The 23,140-nt window shown below is 42.2% G+C and overlaps 1 pseudogene; it reads left to right on the top strand.

The window, feature by feature from the left end:
* The first annotated feature begins 10,075 nt into the window (after positions 1-10,075).
* Positions 10,076-17,281, top strand: LOC113258091 (UMP-CMP kinase-like; annotated as a pseudogene).
* The last annotated feature ends 5,859 nt before the right edge of the window (positions 17,282-23,140 follow it).

The following is a 23,140-nucleotide window of genomic DNA, read 5'->3' on the forward strand; positions in this document are numbered from 1 at the left end:
GTTGGTGAGTTGACGGTAGAGGGAAAAAAAAGAAGAGCGAGACGGTAAGAAAGGCCCAGGCTTATGGATCTAAGTGGAAGAGTTGAGAGAAAAAGGAAGATGTCCAGACGTAGTGTATGAGAAAGACAGGATGAAGTGGACCACCAAGGAAAGAGGAAGAGTCAACCACCCCAATGAGGCCAAAGGTGAAAATTTTGCAGGCTCTAGATTTATAAGGAAGGCTCGACCATCCTTAGATCCGCCCCTCCTGGCAGCCCCACGCCCACACACACCCTTGCGAATTCTCAGTTAATCCTGTCTGCCAGTCTCACCAAGGCCATTGTAATGTAAAAGGTAGCTGCCGGGTAGTCCAGACTGGGTGGGGAACGGGAAAACGGGGGCCACAGAACCTCGAGAAAAAGTAAACCCAACAATTAAATATTTCTGGGTTCACCACGTTTCCATCTTTTCAAATCAAAGATGCACCTGAGGCTACCTCGGGTGATCGAACCTTCCACTAGAACAGTTACTTTCTTGATTTAAGACCTTAGGGTCTCAAAATCGAGCTGGTACTGGCAGAAATTTCAACCAGGTAGCTCTGTTTTCCTCTTCGAGTCCCCCTAAGGTCACAATAAAACACATATTGTATGTTGCTAAGGTGTCAGTTGATATTAAAAATAGTATTTGTTTTCAAGGCCCTCTTATTGTTTTTTAGCTTTCAGGGAGACGAGCAATCTTTCCCCCAGGACTGTTGTCTCCTTTTTAACAAAAGCCAGAGGAAAGGAGCTGCGGCCTGCGGACCCGCTGACTTTGTGCCCTGCAGGTAATTATGCACATGCCATCAGTATAGGAAATTTGTAAGTAGTTTTTGTATACACATTGCTGGATAGACTCTTGGCTCAGTTTCCTCATCGGTACCTCTTTCTGCGTTGCTGCAAAAAGTAAAGAAAATAAAGAGCTAAATCCTCGTAACAGTTGACACACGAGTGATCTACAAACGGGGGTGTTAAGAGAAATTCTATCTCTATCTCACGCTCACAATCTCCAAGTTTGAAATTACCTTTTTGGGGTGATTATTATTTTAATCCAGTGAACACCATGATAGATTGAGAGCACCCCCTTCTCATTTTATCTGGGACATTCCTCAATGTAAAATAATGAAATATCTTGACCAACCAACCCAGTTGAAAAGAGGGAGGTCAAGAAGAACCTCCCCTAGGCCAGTGATAACTCCGTAAATGGTCTCGCCAAAGCATTTGCGACGTTTCTTTTTAGAATCTGTGTTGGGCCCTCCTCTCTCTTCTTCCTTCTTATCTTCTTCTGGCCTTTCTTTGCCCCCTCTGGCTCTTTTTTAAATCAACTTTTCTTTCTCTGGCCTGGCATTTCTGTCATGTCCTGCAACCCCACTGCATCCCACTCTCAATTTCATTTTTGTTTCTGTTGTTTTTTCAGTATGTTTTCCAAAGGACCAGTTTTTATGGCTGGGTTTCAGCACGAACATATTTATAGACAAAGATAACAGTCTGCACCTTTCAGTTTTCCTCCTTGCTCTCGAATTCAATATTTGAGAAACCCAAGATTCCCTCCTCTTTTCCAATCTCCCACTCCTCAAAGTAAAGCCTTAGCAAATTCCAATGATAGATTTTTTGGAGATGTAAGCCTGACTAATGCTCACATGTACTCTGCTCCTTGGGTCCCCACGTAGAGCTGCTGGCTCTGTCCCCACGGAAAGAGATTTTTGTTCCTAACTCAAGGATGCCAGTTCGTGAGCACAGGAGGATTGCCGGCACCAAAGCATGGAGATCGATTCTATGTAACCTTTTCTTTGTCTTCTCAGACCATCATTCTGAAAGGGAAAAAGAAACAGGAGTGTCAAGGAAGGGGTGGGTGGAAATACATTGCGCTCAGAGAGACAGTCTCTGTCTCATTAGAGAGAGAGTATGATTTCTTTTCAAGGGGGAACTCGAGTGATGGATGGAGTGAACTAAACTTATTGTGGTAATCCTTTTGCAACATCTACGTATATCAGTCCATTGGGTTGCAGTCTCAATAAAACTGGGGAAAAGTAAATAAAAAAGCAGAAAACTTGACTTCCTGGCTTTCAATTAGCACAGTTGGTAAATGAGTGCAGTCAAGGCCACCGAACGCCTTGGTTTGCCCACAGCTCTCTAAACTGCACGTACCAGAAACGTTGTTCTTTGCTGACGGGGGTCTTTGCCTGGAAGCTGGGCCGAATTCGCCCCCATCCCCCACCTGCGTCTCATTGCATCTAGGGTCAGAGCCTCTGGAGCGAAAGACCAAAGGGAAGGGGGCTGGTCGCTAGAAGGCAAACTTACTACATTCTTTGCCCAGGAAAGCGATTTGAATAAGGTTGAGAATGCTTAGGAAGGTGTCGAGACCTTGGGTTTGTTGGGGTGGGCTGTGTGGGTGGAGGAGGGGTGTGTTACAAGGTGCTTAGCGTCCAGGGCTGCAAATGCAAAAGTGATTTTAGATTTTGTTTTCCTGGGAGCATCCTCCAGAAGGGAGAAGAAAAAAAAGAGCTAAATAATAAAAATGAAAAATATCTTTTCAGAAAAGATTTATTCCTCACTTAAAAGTAAGAAATGCACGTTAGGCAACATAATCTTTTCAGATCACAGGTGTCCCAACTTTGCATCGGATTTTGCCAACCTGTCAGGATACAGAGGAAGCGACAGTCATCGAGTATTAATATAGACGTCACTGCCCCTCAGTTTTCAGGCATAGTGTACATTTCAAATGTGGAATTATCAAATTTATTATTAATTTATCACGGTAGGATCATCGGATTGATTATTGATTTACCATTGTTTTTACCCTTCGCCTATTGTTCATTCGAGTTTACCTGAGTGTATCCAGGGAGGCCTTCACCTGTTTTCACTTACTTCTGTAAGTTTCTGCTCCTGTTTCTCTCTTTACATTGTTTCACTCTACCTAATAAACCCAGTCTATAAATAACTGTTTCTTGTCCCTATATGTACAAACATATGTGTGCTTTTAGATATGTTTAGTGATTTTTGACATTTATTGGCCAGGAACTATTTATTTGTTTATTGCTTATTCGACTAATAGCTCATGAGAGCCTATCATGTGCCGGAGAGAAAAGAAATTCAACAACATCTCCACTTTTGAGGAGCCAGCAGTTTAGTAGAGTAGATCAAAGTAGACCAAAAAGACAGGAATAATGTTGTGTGATGAGTACTGAACATAAAAAGTAGAAAACGAGGTATGCCCTAGTGCTAAGGGAGAACAAACAAGGGAAGGTGTGGCCAGGGAGGGGACTCGGAGAAGCCTTCCCGGAGGATTTTCTTCAACTGAGCCGAGAGGGAAAAAATGTTTGAGAGTATAGGGAAGGGAATTCCAGAAAATGAATGCTTTTAGGAAAAGCGGTGGCAATTTCTTAGAGAAAATAATGGGTCATTGGAAAATAGGGTCGAGAGACTTGAAAGGTATGAAGTGACCACAAATAGTAAAACAAAAAACAAAAAAAACCCCTGCCCGTCTTGAATTAAATCTCCTTTCCTTAGTTTACACTCTATAGGTGTTCTAACTGCTAACCCGATGGTTCTCTCTCTGTCTTCTTGCTGGTTCTTCTCATCCCGGACATCTAAAAGTTAGAGTGTACCAAAGCTTAGTTCTCAAACCTCTTTCTTTTTTCTTCTTTTCTCTTTTCTTTTCTTTTCTTTTTTCTTTTCTTTTCTTTTCTTTTCCTTTCCTTTCTCTTCTCTTTTCTTTCTTTTCTTTTCCTTCCTTCCTTCCTTCCTTCCTTCCTTCCTTCCTTCCTTCCTTTTCTTTCTGTCTTCTTTCAAGATTTTAGAAAGTGTGCAAGTGGAGGGAGGGGCAGAGGGAGAGGGAGAAGCAGACTCCCTGCTGAGCAGGGAGCCTGACATAGGGTTGGATCCCAGGACCCTGAGATCCTGAAGGCAGACGCTTAACCAACTGAGCCACCCAGGCACCCCTCAAACCTCTTTTCTATCCATACTCACTATATCGGTGATTTACGCTTATAACTTTCAATACCATCTATATGCTTTTTTTTAAGGTTTTATTTATTGATTTGAGAGGCAGAGTGAGCACAAGTAGGGGGATGGGACAGAGGAAGAGGGAGAAGCAGACTCCCTGCTGGGGGTGGAGCCTGACCTGATGACCTGACTTGACCCCAGCTGGATCACAGGATCCTGGGGTCATGACCTGAGCTTAAGTCCCAGGCTTAACTGACTGAGCCACCCAGGCGGGGCCCCCCCAACAATGTGCTTTTGAATTTTAAATGTTACGTCTTTATCCCAGACCTATTCCCCAAACTCAGTCTCATATATTCAACTGCCTACCTAACATCCCCATTTGGATTTCTAAAAGGCTGCCCAAGATTAGTATTTCAAATTAATGTTGAAATATTAGATGGGAGCCTCCTATAGTCTTCTCCATCTCCGTGTATGACAATTCCATCTTTTTAGTTGCTCAGGCCAAAGCTTTAGCACCATTTTGGTTGACTGTGCCTTCAAAATATGTCTAGAACCCAACTGCTTCTTTCTTTTAATCTTTTGTGTCCTCCATTGTTTCTTTTTTCAGTTCTTGGAGTGAGTTTTGATCCCATGGACTAGGACTTGGAGAACCAACAGAGTAGCAAGAAATGGTTATTTCTTTTAAAGAACATTTATGTATTTTGTTATTGCCTGCGTCACAGGAGAGCTGGGGGCTTGAAATTACCGGTGACCTCTGGCAAGTGTGCCAACCCAATCTGCACTGGGCCTTTTCTGACATCTCCAAGACTACCACTCTCTCCATACCACCATCTATCTCTTGGATTATTCCAGTAGCCTCCCAGCTGGTCTCCCTGTTTGCACCCTAGCCTTCCTACAGTCTAGTCTCAACATACTGGCCAGCATGAATTTTTCTGAAGACACGTCCTATCAAGCTATTCCTTTGCTCAAAATCCTCTTTCGGCGTTCTCATATCTAGAGTAACAAGGTGAAGTCCTGGATTACCTGAACTCTCTTGTGGCCTTGGACTTAACCTCCTTGCTAATCCTGGAACCAGCCAGAAAATCTCCCGAATCAGGGCTTTTGCTCTCACTCCTGTCCCTCGCGGATCTGTTCCTTCCCCAGAAATCTATCCAGGCTGATCTCTCACCTCCTTCCCATCTTTATTATTATTATTTTTTAAGATTTAATTTATTTATTTGATAGAGAAAGAGAGCGTGAGAGAGAGAGAGAGAGAGAGACAGAGCGCGAGTGCATGAGCCCATGGCGGGGGAGGGACAGAGGGAGAGGGAGAATCAGGCTGTCCACTGAGCAAGGAGCCCGATGTGGAGCTTGATCCCAGGACCCTGAGATCATGACCTGAGCCGAAGGCAGCAGCTTGACTGACTGAGCCACCCAGGCGCCCTCTTTTCCATCTCTAATACTACCTTCTTAATAATGTCTCCCACTCCCTATCATTTTCCTCTTGATTTTTCTTCATAACTTTGTCACCATCTTGTATATGTTTATCTATCTATCTATCTATCTATCTATCTATCTATCTATATCTTCTATCATCTATCATCCTCTATTTCCCTACAACTAAAATATAAGCTAACGGGTGCCTGGCTGGCTCAGAGGGAAGCGTGTGCGACTCTTGATCTCAGGGCTGTGGATTCAAGCCCCATGTTGGGTGTAGAGATTACTAAAATAAATAAATAAACTTAAAAAAATTGTTAAAATATAAGCAATGTGATGGCTCAGTCATTGGAGCATGTGATTCTTGACCTCGTGGTTGTGAGTTCAAGCGCCATGTTGGGTGTAGAGATTACTTAAATAAATAATAAAAACTTAAAAAAAATAAAAACCTTAAAATATATATATATATATATAAGCTATGTGAAGGCAATTTTTTAAATTTTTGCCAATTTTGTTCAGTGTAGTGTCCCTAGCCCTAGAAGAGCGTGGTCCATAGGCTGCCGTGCTCAGCATCACCTGTGAGCTTGATTGGGATACAAATGGGTGGCCTTTACCACAGATCTACCGAATAGGAACCTCCGCTAGAGGTGACTGGGGATCTGTTTAAAAAGTTCTCCAGGTGGGGCACCTGAGTGGCTCAGTTGGCTGAGTGTCCGACTCTTGATGTGGGCTCTAGGTCAGGATCTCAGGGTAGTGGGATTGAGTCTGTTCTGGCTCCGCACTGAGTGTGAAGTCTGTTTGTCCCTCTCCCTCTGCTTCTACCCTCCCTACCCCCTGTTTCTCCCTCTCAAGTAAATAAATAAATAAAATCTTAAAAAAAAGAAAAAAGTTCTCTAGGTGATTGTTTAGCATACCTTTAAGAACTACTGTCTAGAAAGACACTAGGAAGATAGTAGATATTTGATCATTATTTGTTGATGAAGGAACAGTTTAAATGAGGCCTAGGACTTTGTAAACAAATAGAGGGTAGGAGCTATTTCCTTACATTTGATTATTAAATTGCATTTCAATGTACTATACAAAATAATCTTTAAAAAGCAACAATGCTCTTTGCCTCAAGTCCACTAAACTAAATTCAGTGAGCCTGGAGCTCTTCTAAAAGAGTCCATTTTAATCTTTCTGGCCCCTCTGGGAGCTAGATTACCCTCAATTTACCTGTGTTGTCAAGACAACCACACAACCATCAAAGCTGCTTCGATGGAGATTACAATGGAACTACAAAAGCATATTCTCCACCTACTTTGCCTGTTACAGCTATAAAAGCAAAACCATGCTTTTCTGCCCCTAAAAGAAACTTATATAAAAAACTTCACACTTACATAGTGGTCAACACGCTAAACTCTCCTAATGTATTTGTCATCCAATTCAAATAATTTATTCATGGCCACTCTTGTTTCATTGATGACTTTACCATGAGCACAAGTTTTGAAGTTCAGTAAAAAATTCACCTAACAAAATATGTGAGACATCACTGACCCCCTTTTCCACCATCCAAACTGCTATTCAGTCCATCAATAGCTCTGTCACCATGATTTTACTTTCCAACACTTTTCCAGGCTGCCATCGAAATGTTCAACACCACTCCCTTGATCCTGGTTCAGGCACCATCTCTTGCCCAGATCTCTTTCCACTTCCAGTAATCCTTCCACAGACTGAACCAACTGTGTACCAGAATGATCTTTTTTTTTTTTTTAAGATTTTATTTATTAGAGCGCCCGGAAGAGCACACAAGCAGGGGGAGGGGCAGAGGGAGAGGGAGAAGCAGACCGCCCCCCCCCCGCCCGCCCCCAGCAGGGAGCCCGGGCGAGCCTGATGGCGAGCCTGACTCGAGCCCGGCTCGAGGTTCGATCCCGGCTCGAGGTTCGATCCCAGGATCACGATCTGAGCGGAAGGCACTCAGCCCACTGAGCCACGCGGGCGCCCCTGGAGTGATCTGCTTTCATTCAGCCCTACTATCCCTCTGCTTAAGTGTTGTCTAAGGAAGCGCACTGTCAACTGTCTACCTGCCTCTCAAGTCCATTCTGGGCTTTGGCAAATTGCTCTACCCAAGCAATCCCTTTTTTCCTGAATACTTCCCACCCTCTCTGTTTGGTTCCTTTTTAGTTATCTTTTTTGAAGTTTTTTCCCCACGTAGTTACCTTTTGAGACATGGATCAGGTGTCCACTTCCCCAGCTCCCTCTCCCAGTGAATTCAGTGTCTCTCTTCTGTGCCTCGATGGTCCCACAGCAGTGGTCACTGCATTTTTGTTGCAAGTTTTTGCGTTTGGAATAATAACTGGCTGGAATAAGAACTCCTTGAGGGCCTGGTTTGTTACTATAACCTAATGCCATGCTACTCAAAGTATAGTCCTTTCTGGCAACATCAGCATCCCTTGAGAGCTTGTTAGAAATCGAAGTCGTGGGCTCGGTGTTACTCCAGACCTAGTGAATCAGATTCTCTGGGAGTGGGACCCCAGAATCCGTCTTTCAGGAATCTGCAATCCTTGCGCATCCTAAAGTTTGAGAACCACTGCTCTAGAGAGAATACAGTGCTTAGCCATGGGGGGGGGGGGGGGCGCGACAAAACAAAACTCAATACATCAATACATATTTATTGAATTAATGAATCAGCTCTTTTGTTTAAAACACTGATATTCAGAAAATTGGGGAATTACAAGAATTCTCAAAAAGAAAAAAATCCCCAAAGAACAGCTTCCCTGTGATTCTGTTTTGTATTTGTCAAAGTTTAACTAAAGGCTTTTACTATTTAAGAACTAAATTATTATGTGTAGCAAATTCTAAGGTCTCCCTGCGGAGAATTCTGAAGGGTAAACTGAATCGTCAAAAAGCCCTGACCCTGAGCAACACTCTTGCAATCAAGGCGTTACTCCCTCTTTCCCACCCTATCCTCAGGGGATCTTTGACGGTAAAAAGGGATTCCTTTTTCACCCCTATTTGGGCAAGCCCCTAGGGAGGGGAGGAACACCTAGGAATGTCTACTAAAATTTAGCGAAGTATAAAATTGCCCTGGAACAATGTGATATAATTGGCCCAGAAGAGAACAGGCTCCTTGGTTTCTCAGTAGCTGTGAGAGCAGGGGAAAGAATTTGGGAAAGGAGGTGGTGGGAGGGGCTGAGGAAGTGGCGGTGGTTGGGGGGGTGTTGAGGGGAAGATTAAGGGAAAAATCTAGCACCTTAGTTGTTGCTCTAATTAGCTGGTAGTGGGATGAAATAAAGCTGTTAACTCTCAAAATGCCGCATCTAAATATTTTACTTATAATATCTCAGGACACCAGAGTATTCTAACATTATAAAAGGAATAGAGGAAGGGGAACAAGAGGGTCCTGCCTTCCAGGAGTAAATAAATTTAATTGTGGAAAAGAGTTCAAAGCTAAGGCAAATAGTGTGAGGTCGAAAAAGGAAATTGTTTTTTAAGTAAGATTTTCTTTTTTTAAGTAACGTCTACACCCAACATGGGTCTCGAGCTCACAGCCCTGAGAGTCACATGCCCTTCCGACTGAGCCAGCCAGGCACCCTAGGAATTCAAATTTAAGGAAGCATTTGTTGAATGTACTATTTTTTTTTTTAAAGATTTTATTTATTTATTCGACAGAGATAGAGACAGCCAGCGAGAGAGGGAACACAAGCAGGGGGAGTGGGAGAGGAAGAAGCAGGCTCATAGCGGAGGAGCCTGATGTGGGGCTCGATCCCACAATGCCGGGATCACGCCCTGAGCCGAAGGCAGACGCTTAACCGCTGTGCCACCCAGGCGCCCCTGTTGAATGTACTATTAAGCGTTAGGGCGAGAAAGTGAGGCTAAGCTTTTTTTTTTTTTTTTTTAATTAAAACTGAGAAATAACTTGCATATAATGAACAAATCTCAAGTTGAAAAGCTTGATGAATTTTTTACTTATGTATAGAAATCAAATGAAGAGAGAAGCCACTTCAGCACCCAGCCAGGTCGGCTTGCATTTTTGTTAAATGCTCAGAATCTCAAAATCCAGTGTCCCTTAGATCGTCAATTTCTTTCATGTTTCCGACATGAGGTAAGACAACATGTTTTTTTTTTTTTTTTTTAAGTAGTCTCCATACCCAACATGGGGTTTGAACTCAGGCCCTGACATCAAGAGTTGCGTGCTTTAGGGACTGAGCCAGCCTGAAGTTGAATCCCCGTTCTACCCACTCACTATGTGACAAGTGGTTTCACATTTCTATGCCTCAGTTTCCTTCATATGAGTAACAACAAGTGAGGATTATAATACATAGAAACTGATCAGATGTGGACATGGCTTATTGGAAATGCTCCATATATGTTAGCCGCTTTATTTTCTCTATGCAAGTTCTATTTTAGAGAATCCATTAATTCACTCCCTTCACACGTAGCTATTAAGCAGGTCTGAAAAGTCAAGTGCCAGGAGAAAGAAACGAGTTATGCGTGCTTCCTCTACCAAAGCATTTTATAGTGTAGTATAGAAAAGAAGCCACGCGAACAGATGCGCGCATTAAGATACTGTGGAACTGTGGTGTGAGCGCAAGATACAGCGGGAGGACAAAGGAGGGACTTCTATCTAGGAGGAAAATCAGTTAAGAGTACCAAGTATCATCATACCCCGCCGCTGTCAGCGCGCTCAGCGGCCGGCAAGCGGTGTACGCTGAACCGCTATGGCCCTAGCCTCCCGTGGCCGACCGGTGGCCCCTCTTCCTCTGCGCTCCCCGCCTGGGAATCCGCTGGCGGTGTTCGTCCTCCGCGGTCGCGGCGCCGGCGTAGGGACCCGGTGCGCCCTCGTGCGCGAGAAATACGGCTGCACACCCCCCCTTTCTGCGGGAGAACGTCTTCGTGATGAAAAGGAAGAAGCCAGATTCACAGGACGGTGAAGTCTTTGAAAAGTACATTAAAGATGGAAAGGTTGTGCCAGTGGGATAACCATCAGTTTGTTAAAGGAGGAAAGGGATCAGATCCATGCGCAGAAGAAGAGATTTCGTGATTGAGGGGTTTCCAAGAAATCAAAGACAACCTTCAAAGTTGGGGCAAGACCATGGGTGGGAGGGCAGACTGTAGCCTTCCTTCTGTGGTTTGACTGTAATAATGGGATCTGTATTGAACCATGTGTTGGGAGGACAAAGAGAAGTGGTGGAAGTGATGACAACCAAGAGAGAGCTTGGAAAAGAGAATTCAGACCCACATTCAGTCAACAAAGCCAATTATTGGCTTAAACGAAGAAATGGGGAAAGTCAAGGAAACAGATGCCTCTAAGTCTGTTGATGAAGTTGTTGTTTTAATATTTATTAAAGTAATCTCTGCACTCAGCGTGGGGCTCCAGCTCCCAGTCAAATCCCATGATCTTCCCACTGAGCCAGCCAGGCGCCCCATAGGGGTGTCTTTTTTCCATTTTCTTCTTTGTCTTTTAAGATTTTTATTTATTTGAGAGCCAGAGAGAGAAGAGCACAAGCAGAGGGAGCAACAGAGAGAGAGGGAGAAGCTGACTCCCTGCTGAGCAGGGAGCTGGATGTGGGGCTCGATCCCAGGACTCTGGGATCATGACCTGAGCCGAAGGCAGATGCTCAACCAACTGAACCACCCAGGCGCCCCCTTTTTCTATTTTTTTTTAAAGATTTTATTTATTTATTTGACTGAGACAGCCAGTTGAGAGGGAACACAAGCAGGGGGAGTGGGAGAGGAAGAAGCAGGCTCCTAGTGGAGGAGCCTGATGTGGGGCTCGATCCCAGAACGCGGGATCACGCCCTGAGCCGAAGGCAGACGCTTAATGACTGCGCCACCCAGGCACCCCCTCCCCTTTTTCTATTTTTTAAAAGATTTTATTTTTAAGTAATCTCTACAACCAAGGTGGGACTCGAACTTACAACCCTGAGATCAAGAGTTGCATGCTCTGGGACACCTGGGTGGCTCAGTCGCTTAAGAATCAGCCTTTAGGGGCGCCTGGGTGGCATAGCGGTTAAGCGTCTGCCTTCGGCTCAGGGCGTGATCCCGGCGATCTGGGATCGAGCCCCACATCAGGCTCTTCTGCTATGAGCCTGCTTCTTCCTCTCCCATTCCCCCTGCTTGTGTTCCCTCTCTCTCTGGCTGTCTCTCTCTCTGTCGAATAAATAAATAAAATCTTAAAAAAAAAAAAAAAAGAAAAAAGAAACTCAAAAATCTTAAAAAAAAAAAAAAAAAAAAAAAAAAGAATCAGCCTTTAACTCAGGTCCTGATCCCAAGGTCCTGGAATCAAGTCCAGCATCTGGCTCCTTCCTCAGTGGGGAACCTGCTTCCCCATCTGCTTGACTCTCTCTCTCTCTCTCTCTGACAAATAAATAAAATCTTAAAAAAAAAAAAAAAAGTGCCTGGGTGGCTCAGTTGGTTAAGTGTCTGCCTTTGGCTCAGGTCCTGATCCCAGGGTCCTGGAATCCAGGGCCAAGTTGGGCTCCAGAGTAGGGCTCAGCCAGGAGCCTGCTTCTCCCTCTGCCTGCCAATCCCCCTGCTTTTGCTCTCTCTCTCTCTCTTTGTCAAATAAATAAATAAATAATTTTTTTTTAAATGATAAAAAAAAAAAGAGTTGCATGCTCTACCTACTGAGCCAGCCAGGCATGCCTATCGATGAAGTTTTTGATGAATTGTGAAGATTTTTGTTTGACAAGGAAGGCTTACTCTAAAGCTGAAAGCATTCTTGAAATCATGCCTGAATATTGCTTTGAGAGCTGCCATTTCGACCCCCTTTTAAGGCACTTTTGATCTTTCATAATTACATCTCCACTAATGGCTGGAAAAATATGTAATAAGATAAATGAAGTTTTTTTATCTTCAATTTTTTTGGTCACGGGAATAGACAGCAGATTCGGGTCTTGCTTCATCTGACCTATGGTCCTCCCAAAACAAAGGATATCAGCTAGTTCTTTGTTTTTACTCAAAAAGCATATCCCTTTTGTACCCTTGTATCTTGTGTAAGCAAAACTTTTTGGTATGTGTGTATATCCCCTTAGTAATTACAACGTACTAGGTTTAGGGATTCTCTACTTCCCCGTTTACTTAAAGGTTTTAAATTTCCAACCTGTTACGTGAATTTGTGGACCAAATTCCAAAGGAACTTACTGTGTAGTCGGTTCTTGCAAAATGTGTTTGATGAACAAACTCATAAAAATTCCTAGAAGTGTTTTAGTATTTATCACATGACTGACCATTTCCTATAAAAAGGTAAGAAAACTTAGGCTTCGTTTTATTACAACTCATAGAAAGTTGTGTGACAGGGAATCCTCTTTACTTCCAGGGATTGGGATGGGGTCCCTGGGGTTTCAGAGCCTGGGGGAATTGTCAGTTTATCCTGACACATATCTGAGGAAAAGGGGCAAGAATTACATCTAATGACATGTGTTCCTGTGCCCTATTAAATCGTGCTATTTATGATTAAACTGATCTTTTTTTTTTTTTTTTTTAAGATTTTACTTATGTGACAGAGAGACAGCCAGAGAGAGAGGGAACACAGCAGGGGGAGTGGGAGAGGAAGAAGCAGGCTCACAGCGGAGGAGCCCGATGTGGGACTCGATCCCGGTACGCCAGGATCACGCCCTGAGCCGAAGGCAGACGCTTTAACGACTGCGCTACCCAGGCGCCCCTATGATTAAACTGATCTTAACAAAATTCCTAGCAGTGGAACCTTGAAATGCACGTGCTAGGTTTGTGGTAAAATGATTTGGTTAGCGTTTTTTTTTTTTTTTAAAGATTTTATTTATTTATTCGACAGAGATAGAGACAGCCAGTGAGAGAGGGAACACAAGCAGGAGGAGTGGGAGAGGAAGAAGCAGGCTCATAGCAGAGGAGCCTGATGTGGGGCTCGATCCCACAACGCCGGGATCACGCCCTGAGCCGAAGGCAGACGCTTAACCGCTGTGCCACCCAGGCGCCCCTGGTTAGCGTTTTAGTAACTCTTCATTCAGTTTTGTTTGTTTGTTTTTTAGATTAAATGGAGGTTTGGTTTGGTATGAAGTAAAAAAAATCTAATGGTTAAAATATATATATAGTGTATATATATATGTATAGTGTATATGTGTGTATATATATGTACACATGTATATATGTAAAATATATATATAGTGTATATATATACTATGTATACATACTATGTATATATACATACTATGTATATGTATACATATATACACTATATATATATTTATTTACTCTATATATAGTATCTATCTATATATAGGGTTGGTATGAAGTAAAAAAATCTAATGGTTAAAATATATAGTAAATATATATAGTATATATATAGTATATATCTATATAATAGTATGTATATAAATTTATACTATAAATATATATATAGTAAATATATATAGTATATAGTTAAAAATATATATATACAGTACATATATATATAGTAAAATATATATATATAGTACTTGAATTCAGTTTTGAAAGATGGTCAGGCAGTAAGAATAAAAGGCAGCAAGCATGAAGAAGCCTGATGTCTCCTGGGGACTGTGTATAACCATAGTTTGGTGCAGGGATGGATAGAGAGAATGCTGCGACCAGTAGGTAGGAGGGGGATTATGCAGGTCTCTGTCATGCTAAAGAGTTTGGATTTCATACTAAAGACAGTGGAGCCACTGAAGAGTTTTAAAGTGGGGAATATCAGACAGCAACCTTCAAACTGGGCTTCAGCAACTTCTTTGTAGACTTGTCTCCAAAGGCAAGGGAAACAAAGGCAAAAATGAACTATTGTGACTTCATCAAAATAAAAAGCTTTTGCACAGCAAAGGAAACGGTGGACAAAACCAAAAGACGACTGACAGAATGGGAGAAGATATTTGCAAATGACATAACAGATAAAGGGTTAGTATCCAAAATCTATAAAGAACTTATCAAACCTAACACCCATAATCTTTTTTTTTTTTAAAGAATTTATTTATTTATTTGACAGAGAGAGACAGCCAGCGAGAGAGGGAACACAAGCAGGGGGAGTGGGAGAGGAAGAAGCAGGCTCATAGCGGAGGAGCCTGATGTGGGACTCGATCCCATAATGCCAGGATCACGCCCTGAGCCAAAGGCAGAAGCCCAACCGCTGTGCCACCCAGGAGCCCCCTAACACCCATAATCTAATCAAGAAATGGGCAGAAGACATGAACAGACTTTTCTCCAAAGAAGACATACAAATGGCCAACAGACACATGAAAAATACTCAACATAACGCAGCATCAGGGAAATACAAATCAAAACCACGATGAGATACCACCTTACACCAGTCAGAGTGGCTAAAATTAACAAGTGAGGAAATGACAGATGTTGGTGATGAAGCAGAGAAAGGGGAACACTCCTACACTGTTGGGTGGGAATGCAAGCTGGTGCTGCCACTTTGGAAAACAGTATGGAGGTTCCACAGAAAATTGAAAATAGAGCTACCCTAGGACCCAGCAATTGCACTACTGGTGTTTACTCCAAAGATACAAATGTAGTGATCCGAAGGGGCACCTGCACCCCGAAGTTTATAGCAGCAATGTCCACAATAGCCGAACTGTGGCGAGAGCGCAGATGTCCATTGACAGATGAATGGATAAAGAAGATGTGGTGTATATACACATACAATGGAATGTTACTCAACCATCAAAAGATGGTATCTTGCCCTTTGCAAGGATGTGGATGGAACTAGAGGGTATTATGCTAAGTGAAATAAGTCAATCAGAGAAAGACAATTATCATATGATCTTGCTGATATGTGGAATTTGAGAAACAAAACAGAGGATCACAGGGGAAGAGAGGAAGAAATAAAACAAGATGAAACTAGAGAGGGAGACAAACCGTAAGAGACTCTATCATAGGAAGCAAACAGAGTTGCTGGAGGGAATGGGAGGGGATGGGGTAACTGGGTAATGGACATTAAGAAGGGCATATGATATAATGAGCACTGGGTATTATATAAGACTAATGAATCACTGACCTCTACCTCTGAAACTAATAATACGGTATATGTTAATTAATTGAATTTAAATTAAAAAAAATAAAGTGGGGATTGATATAATCAGTCTTACAGGAACATCTAAAGAGTATTTGAGGAAGAGGATGGAACAGGATCTATTTAAGAGACTGATGTGATCACCTAGACCAGGGGTTGGCGAACTAGTTGGCTACCTGTTTGTTTAGTCCATGGACGTAAGAATAATTTCTACATTTTAATTAAATTAATTTTAAAAAATGTATTTATAATATCTACACACAACGTGGGACTCAAACTCATGACCCTGAGATCAAAAGTCACATATGCCCTACCAACTGAGCCAGCCAGGCACCCCATTTTCTACATTTTTAAATGGTTGGGGGAAAAGGGGGGGAAAAGTCAAACAATAATTTGTGACCTGTGAACAGTATCTGAAATTCAAATTTCAGTGTCCTTAAATAAAATCGTATTGGAACACAGCCACGGTCATGTATTTACGTACTGTCCGTTGCTGCTTTCATGCTACAACAGCAGAACTGAGTAGTTGTCACAGAGACCATACAGTCTGCAAATCCTAAAACATGTACTACTTGACCCTCTGCAGACAAAGTTTGTCGACTCTGGATGCGGGCAAAAGTGATCAGAATCTCTGTGAAAGTGGGGGGCGCCTGGGTGGCACAGCGGTTAGGCGTCTGCCTTCGGCTCAGGGTGTGATCCCGGCGTTATGGGATCGAGCCCCACATTGGGCTCCTCTGCTATGAGCCTGCTTCTTCCTCTCCCACTCCCCCTGCTTGTGTTCCCTCTCTCACTGGCTGTCTCTATCTCTGTCAACTAAATAAATAAAATCTTAAAAAAAAAAAAAAAAGAATCTCTGTGAAAGTGGGAGCCATGCAGAGAGAAGTGGGAGTGAATATATTCCAACTACATTTATACAAACTACATTCATAGGCAGAATTGATAGGGGTTGACAACTAATTTGATGTTGGTGGCAAGAAGAATGGGGATCACTAGGCCACTTTTTCTGGCTCGAGTGTCTCAGTAGACAGAGTTGCCAGTCACTTGATTTTATTTTGTTTTATTTTTTCAGGCACTCAGTTGTAAATTATAAGCAGAGAAATAGAGTTAATTAGAGTTCAGGGGTTTTTAGACTGATGTATCTGAGATGCATCCAGATATTGTTGGAATAAGGGATGAAACTCCCGAGAGAGATCTCCTCTTACAGAGATCAGTGCATTCACAGTCTACAGCTGGTCACGGAGGCTGTAAAGCCAACCAGAGTGTTCAGGCAGCACAAGGTTGCAAACTTAAACATTTTAGGGACCAGGTAGACAGGGTATAAGAAAAAAAGGGGTAGACATGGTTGTAAAAAGTAACTCCCTTTCCCCTTAATTGTTATATAAGGGTGAAATAAACATTTCAATAGGAGAGATATTTCGCAGATCTCACTCAGGTTGGAGTGCGGCAGGGAGTCCAGGAGACAACAGCGCGTGGTGGGGACTAAGTGATGACAGGGATGGAGGTTATGTAGAGACTCAGCAACAGGGACTTTCACTCACTGAGACTCACCTGGCTACGGCCCCTGCTGAGGGCCCCGTCTGCCAGCAGGAAAGACCAAGATTGCATCCCCAACATGGCACCATTCCCCAGCATGGGGCATCAGCTGTCTACCTAGTGACAGGTGGATTACACTGGATCACTTCCATCTTGTAAGAGGGAGCACTTTGTTCTTACTGAAATCGACACTTACTGTGTATACAAATTTGCCTTTCCTGAATGCAATGCTTCTGCCAAAACTACCATCTGTGGACCTACAGAACGCGTTATCCACACAGCACTGCTGCGGATTGAGGAGCTCACTCCATTGCAAAGGGAGTGCTGCAATGAGCTCATGCTTATGGATTGCACTGGTCTCACAATGTTTCCCATCATTCTAAAGTAGCTGGGTTGATGAAATGAGGGAACAGACTTTGCAAGACTCAGTTACAGTACCAGCTAGGTAGCAGTACCTTTCAGGGCTGGCGTAGTGGCCTCCAGGAGGCTGTGCGTGCTCTGAGTCATCGTCCAATACATGGCTTTGTCTTCCCGTAGCCAGAATAGGAGGGGTATCCCTGCTATTATCTCTAGTGATCCACTAGCAAAATTTTTGCTTCCAGTCCCAATGACGTTATGCTCTGCTGGTCTAGAGATCATGCTCTATTATCAAGATCAATAGAAAATTACAATAACCCAATCTAGGAAGGACCACTAATGGCCTGGACCCCTGAAGACTATAGGTTTAAGTCACTACCAGGAAAAAAATTACTATCAGCTGAAGTGCTTTGTGAGGACAAAGGGAATGTGTGCTAGTCTCTTAACAAGTTTGGTGATTATAATATTGTTGTCCATATTCACTAGCATTAGATCTCCAGTGCTTATTTGCTACTCGTTGGATTCAAAAGGAATATGGAATGAGTAGTGAAAGAAAGTAGATGTAAGGGGCGCTTGGGTGGCTCAGTAGTTAGGCGTCTGCCCTTGGCTCAGAGCGTGATCCCAGGACCTGGGATCGAGCCCCACATCGGGCTCCCTGCTCTGCTGGGAGCCTGCTTTTTTCTCTCCCACTCCCCCCACTTGTGTTCCCTCTCTTGTGGGCTGTCTCTCTCTGTGTCAAATAATTAAATAAATAAATAAATAAATAAATAAATAAATAAATAAAATCTTAAAAAAGAAAAAAAAAAGGAGATATAAATACCACCTATGACCAGTGACCAGTTGCAGAAACAAAGACTGTGGTTGTAATCAGTGTTTCTGCCCTTCCTGTTACTGTGTAAGTCTACTCAGGCTGCCATAACTGAAGACCTGATCACTTAAACAACAGAAATTCATTTTCTTACACTTTTAGAAGTCCTACATTACGGTGCTTGTATGGTTATGAAAAGGAAGGAGAAGTTACCTTAGTCCACATTTCATCTAGCAGGACTAAATTAAATTTACATAAGACAGATTAATAGAAGACCCCGAAATTTTATTATGTGCACACAGAGGCCCAATGATAGGCTTGAGACCTAAAGAAATAATCGAGACAGGTGGTTTTTATACCGTTTAGACAAAGAGACAATAACTCTGTGAGGAGGTGACAGGACAGAGAAAACTGAACTCTGGGAGCTTTAATCAGTAAGGAATTCTAAGCAGAATTTGGGCTGGGGTGGTGAATTAGTACAAACAAGGGTTGTTTGTACAGCCTTCTGGGCTCTACATTTCCTGTCTCTGGTGAAGGATGTCTCCTCAGCTCCTGGCACAGGGAGGCTACCTTTCACATGGGAGAGTCATTTCCTACTTGCAGGGGGACAGAGGAGGCTCTGAGAGTCCTTATCGCATAGGCCGTCTCTTAAGCAACTTTTGTTCTAAGTAATCAATAGCCAAAGTGGCACATTTTGGGGCAGCCTGCAGTTGGGTTCTGGTGAGAATGCTTTTCTGGGATTGCAGATGGTGGCCTTACTGGTGTGTCCTCACATGGCCTTTCCCCTGTGTGTGTGTACTCCTGGTGTGTCTTCCTCCTCCTCCTCCTCTTTTTTTTTTTAAAAGAATTTATTTATTTATTTATTTATTTATTTATTTATTTATTTATTTTTATTTATTTATTTATTTATTTATTTAGAGCACGAGCAGGGGGAGGGACAGAGGAGGAGGGAGAGAGAGAATCCCAAGTGGACTCTGCACTGAGCACAGAGCCCAAGGTGCGGCTCAATCACATGATCCTGAGATCATGATCTGAACTGAAATCAAGAGTCGGTTGCTTAACCGACTGAGTCACCCAGACGCCCCTGTGTCTTACTCTTCGTACAAGGACATCAGTCCTTTTGGATTAGGGCCCTACCCTTGTAATCTCATTTAACCTTAATTACCTCTTGAAAGGTCCTTTCTGCAAATATAGTCACATTGGGAGTTAGGGCTTCAGCATATTAATTTGAGGAGGGCATAGCTTAGTCCATAACAGTTATAAATGTGTGTGTGTAGCAAATATTTTATTTACTTCCTTCTAAGATTTATTTATTTATTTGAGAGACAGAGAGAGAGAGTAGGGGAAGGGCAAGGGGTGAGAATCTTCAAGCCGATTCCCCTGCTAAGCGGAGAGCCTGACACAGGGCTCTGATCCCAGGACCCATGAGATCATAACCTGAGTCAAAATCAAGAGTTGGACACTTAACCAACTGAACCACCCAGGTGCCCCAGTTTACTTCTTTCTCTTATCCCCATATCATCTAACATAAGATGTATTAATAATTGTTAACTTTTTTAAAAAAGATTTTATTTATTTATTTTGGGGGGGAGAGTGCAGAGGGAGAGTGAGAGGGAGAACCAGACTTCCCGCTGAGCAGAAAGGAGTCCCACAACCCTGAGATCATGACCTGAACCAAAGGCAGACACTTAACCGACTGAGACACCCAGGCGCCCAATAATCATTAACTTTACAGCAGAGTATTTAAGTTACAGGGTATCAAGGAGAAGAGTGAACATTACCCAAAGACTTTGCATCATCTTATCGGAAGAGAGCATGTTTCTGGTTGTATGCAGAATAGTTGTATTATGTTAGGCAGAAGTATGACTTTGCTATTTGCCTTATTTGGAGATTAAATGTGGTTTAAGATGTATTTGGGTGCCGAGCTGACAAGGATTGTTTCCAGTTTAGGGCTATTGCTAACAATGTTGTAACATTCTTGTATATTTTTCCTGGTGTATATAAGTATTTCTAAGGACATATACGGGGTAGAGGAATTACTGATTTATGCGGTATGAATATTTTTAGCTTCAAAAGATACTGTAAAACATTTTGTTTCAAAATGTTTTTGCCAATTTATATTCCTATTAACAGTCGATATGTGGTAGTTACTACATCCTTGTCTATACTTGGCACTATCAGTTATTTGTTTATTTAAAGATTTTATTTATTTATTTGTCAGAGAGAGAGAGAGAGAGAGCACAGCAGGGGGAGCAGCAGGCAGAGGGAGAAGCAGCCTCCCCACTGAGCAATGAGCCCAATCCAGACTCAATCCCAGGAACTTGGCATCATGACCTGAGCTGAAGGCAGACACTCAACCAACCGAGACACCCAGGTGTCCCAGCACTATCAATTTTTAAAATTTTAGCTATTCTTGTGAGTATATAATTATATTTCATAGTGTTTGCAACTGTCGTTTCTTCGTTGGTGTCAATAAATTTGGGTATTTGCATTTCTTTTGTGAAATGTCTACTTAGCTCTTTTGCCCATTTTTCTACTGGATTGTTTGACTTCTTATTGATTTTTATGAGTTCTTCATATCTTTTAATGAACAGAAGCTCTTAATGCAGTCTAATTTATTGATTTTTTTTTTTTAAGATTTTATTTATTTATTAGACAGAGACAGAGACAGCCAGCGAGAGAGGGAACACAAGCAGGGGGAGTGGGAGAGGAAGAAGCAGGCTCATAGCGGAGGAGCCTGATGTGGGGCTCGATCCCATGACGCCGGGATCACGCCCTGAGCTGAAGGCAGACGCTTAACCGCTGTGCCACTCAGGCGCTCCTATTGATCTTTTTCTTAATGCTTTTTGTGTCTTATTTGAGAAATCCTTCTCTGTCCTGAGGTCATTATATATTTCCATATTGTTTTTTCCCCCATTTTTTTTTATTGTGGTAAAATGCACATAACATAAAATTTACTATTAATAATTTTTCAATATACAGTTCAGTGGCAATAAATACATTCATAATGCTGTGCAGCCATCACCACCATCCTTCTCCATAACTCTTATCTTGTAAAACTGAAACATTACACCCACTGAACAGTCACTCTGCGTTCCGCCCTCTGTCCAGCCCCAGGCAACCACCATTCTACTTTCTCTGATTTGACTATTGTGTCTCATATAATTGAATTCATACAATATTTGTCTTTTTTTTTTTTTTAAGATTTTATTTATTTATTTGACAGAGACAGCCAGCGAGAGAGGGAACACAAGCAGGGGGAGTGGGAGAGGAAGAAGCAGGCTCTGATCGGAGGAGCCTGATGCGGGGCTTGATCCCAGGATGCCGGGACCATGCCCTGAGCCAAAGGCAGACATCCAATGACTGAGCCACCCAGGCGCCCTGGTGCACAAATTTTTAAATTTTTACAATTTTAGAATTTTATATTTTTTAAAGGTTTTATTTATTTGAAAGAGAGCGAGAGAGAGAGCATGAGCAAGGGGGAGAGATAGAGGGAGAGGGAGAAACAGACTCCCCATGAGCAGGGAGCCTAATGCAGGATTCAATCCCAAGACCCTGGGATCATGACCTAAGCTGAAGGCATTTAACTGACAGAGCCACCCAGGCGCCCCTCAATTTTAGAATTTTGAATTGAAGTCCAATTTGTTTATATTTTGTTGCTATTATCTGTGACTTTGGTGTCATATCCAAGAACTCGCTACCCAGTTCCAACATTGCGAAACCTTTGCCCTATGTTTTCTTCTAGGAGTTTTATGGTTTTAGGTCTTACAGTTAGGTCATTGATCCATCTTCGGTTAATTTTCATATATGGCATTAGGTATGCATCCAACTTCATTCAACTATATTGCTTTTTAAAAGCTTTATTGTTTTGCTTTTCCCATTTAGATCCATAGATACCTGGAATTGGAAATACCTGGAATTGATTTTTGTGTATGGTGTGAGGTAGAAGTCTAACTTTATTATTTTTCATATGGATGACTCCATGGATAAACAAATGTCCTAGTACCCGCTAATGAGATTATTTTCCCATTTTTCTTCAGTGCTACCTTTAATGGGTCTCCATATGTATGTAGTTTATTCAGTTTCACGAGTCTACTTGCCTACTTGTATGCAGGGCTAGCTATCTTAATTGTGATAACTATAATAAATATTAATATCGAACAGAATAAGTTCACATATTTTATTCTTTTAAACCAGTGTCTAGGCTATTTTTTGGCTCATGTTATTGCCTCAAAGTCCATCACATAAATATGGAGTCAATTTGTCAAATTTTTCAAAAATATTTTAAGGATTTGTTTGTAATTACAGTGAATACATAGAAATTTGGAGGATATTTACACATTTAAAATATTGAATTTTGTAATATAGGAAAGATCTACCTCTCTCTTGTCTTCTTTTTTTTTTTTTTAAAGAATTTATTTATTTATGTGACAGAGAGATAGAGACAGCCAGCGAGAGAGGGAACACAAGCAGGGGGAGTGGGAGAGGAAGAAGCAGGCTGCCAGCGGAAGAGCCTGATGTGGGGCTCGATCCCATAACGCCAGGATCACGCCCTGAGCCGAAGGCAGATGCTTAACGACTAAGCCACCCAGGCGCCCCTACCTCTCTCTTGTCTTAAATTTTTTAAATTAAAATATATTTTCCCTGTAGACATGTTACTTATCTTTTGTTACACCTACTTCTAGGTTCTTGAGATTTTTTTGATGCAATTGTTCATCACATTCTTTTTTTTTTTAAGGTTTTATTTATTTATTTGAAAGTGAGAGAGAGCAGCAGGCAGAGGGAGAGGGAGAAGCAGACTCCCCACCAAGCAGGGAGCTCCATGTGGGGGCTCGATCCCAGGACCCTGAGATCGGGACCCCAGCCGAAGGCAGATGCTTAATGACTGAGCCACCCAGGCGCCCCATATATATTGATTTTTGATCTAGCAACCTTGCTAATTTTTAAATTCTAATAATTTATCTATAGACTTAAATTTTTTATGTACATGATGAACATGCAAATAATGATATTTTTTACTTTTTCAAATTCATATACCTTGTAATTTTGTGTGTGTGTGTGTCGTTCTTGTACTTGCTAGGA

Source organism: Ursus arctos, unplaced genomic scaffold (genome assembly GCF_023065955.2).
Source record: "Ursus arctos isolate Adak ecotype North America unplaced genomic scaffold, UrsArc2.0 scaffold_26, whole genome shotgun sequence".
NCBI lineage: Eukaryota > Metazoa > Chordata > Mammalia > Carnivora > Ursidae > Ursus > Ursus arctos.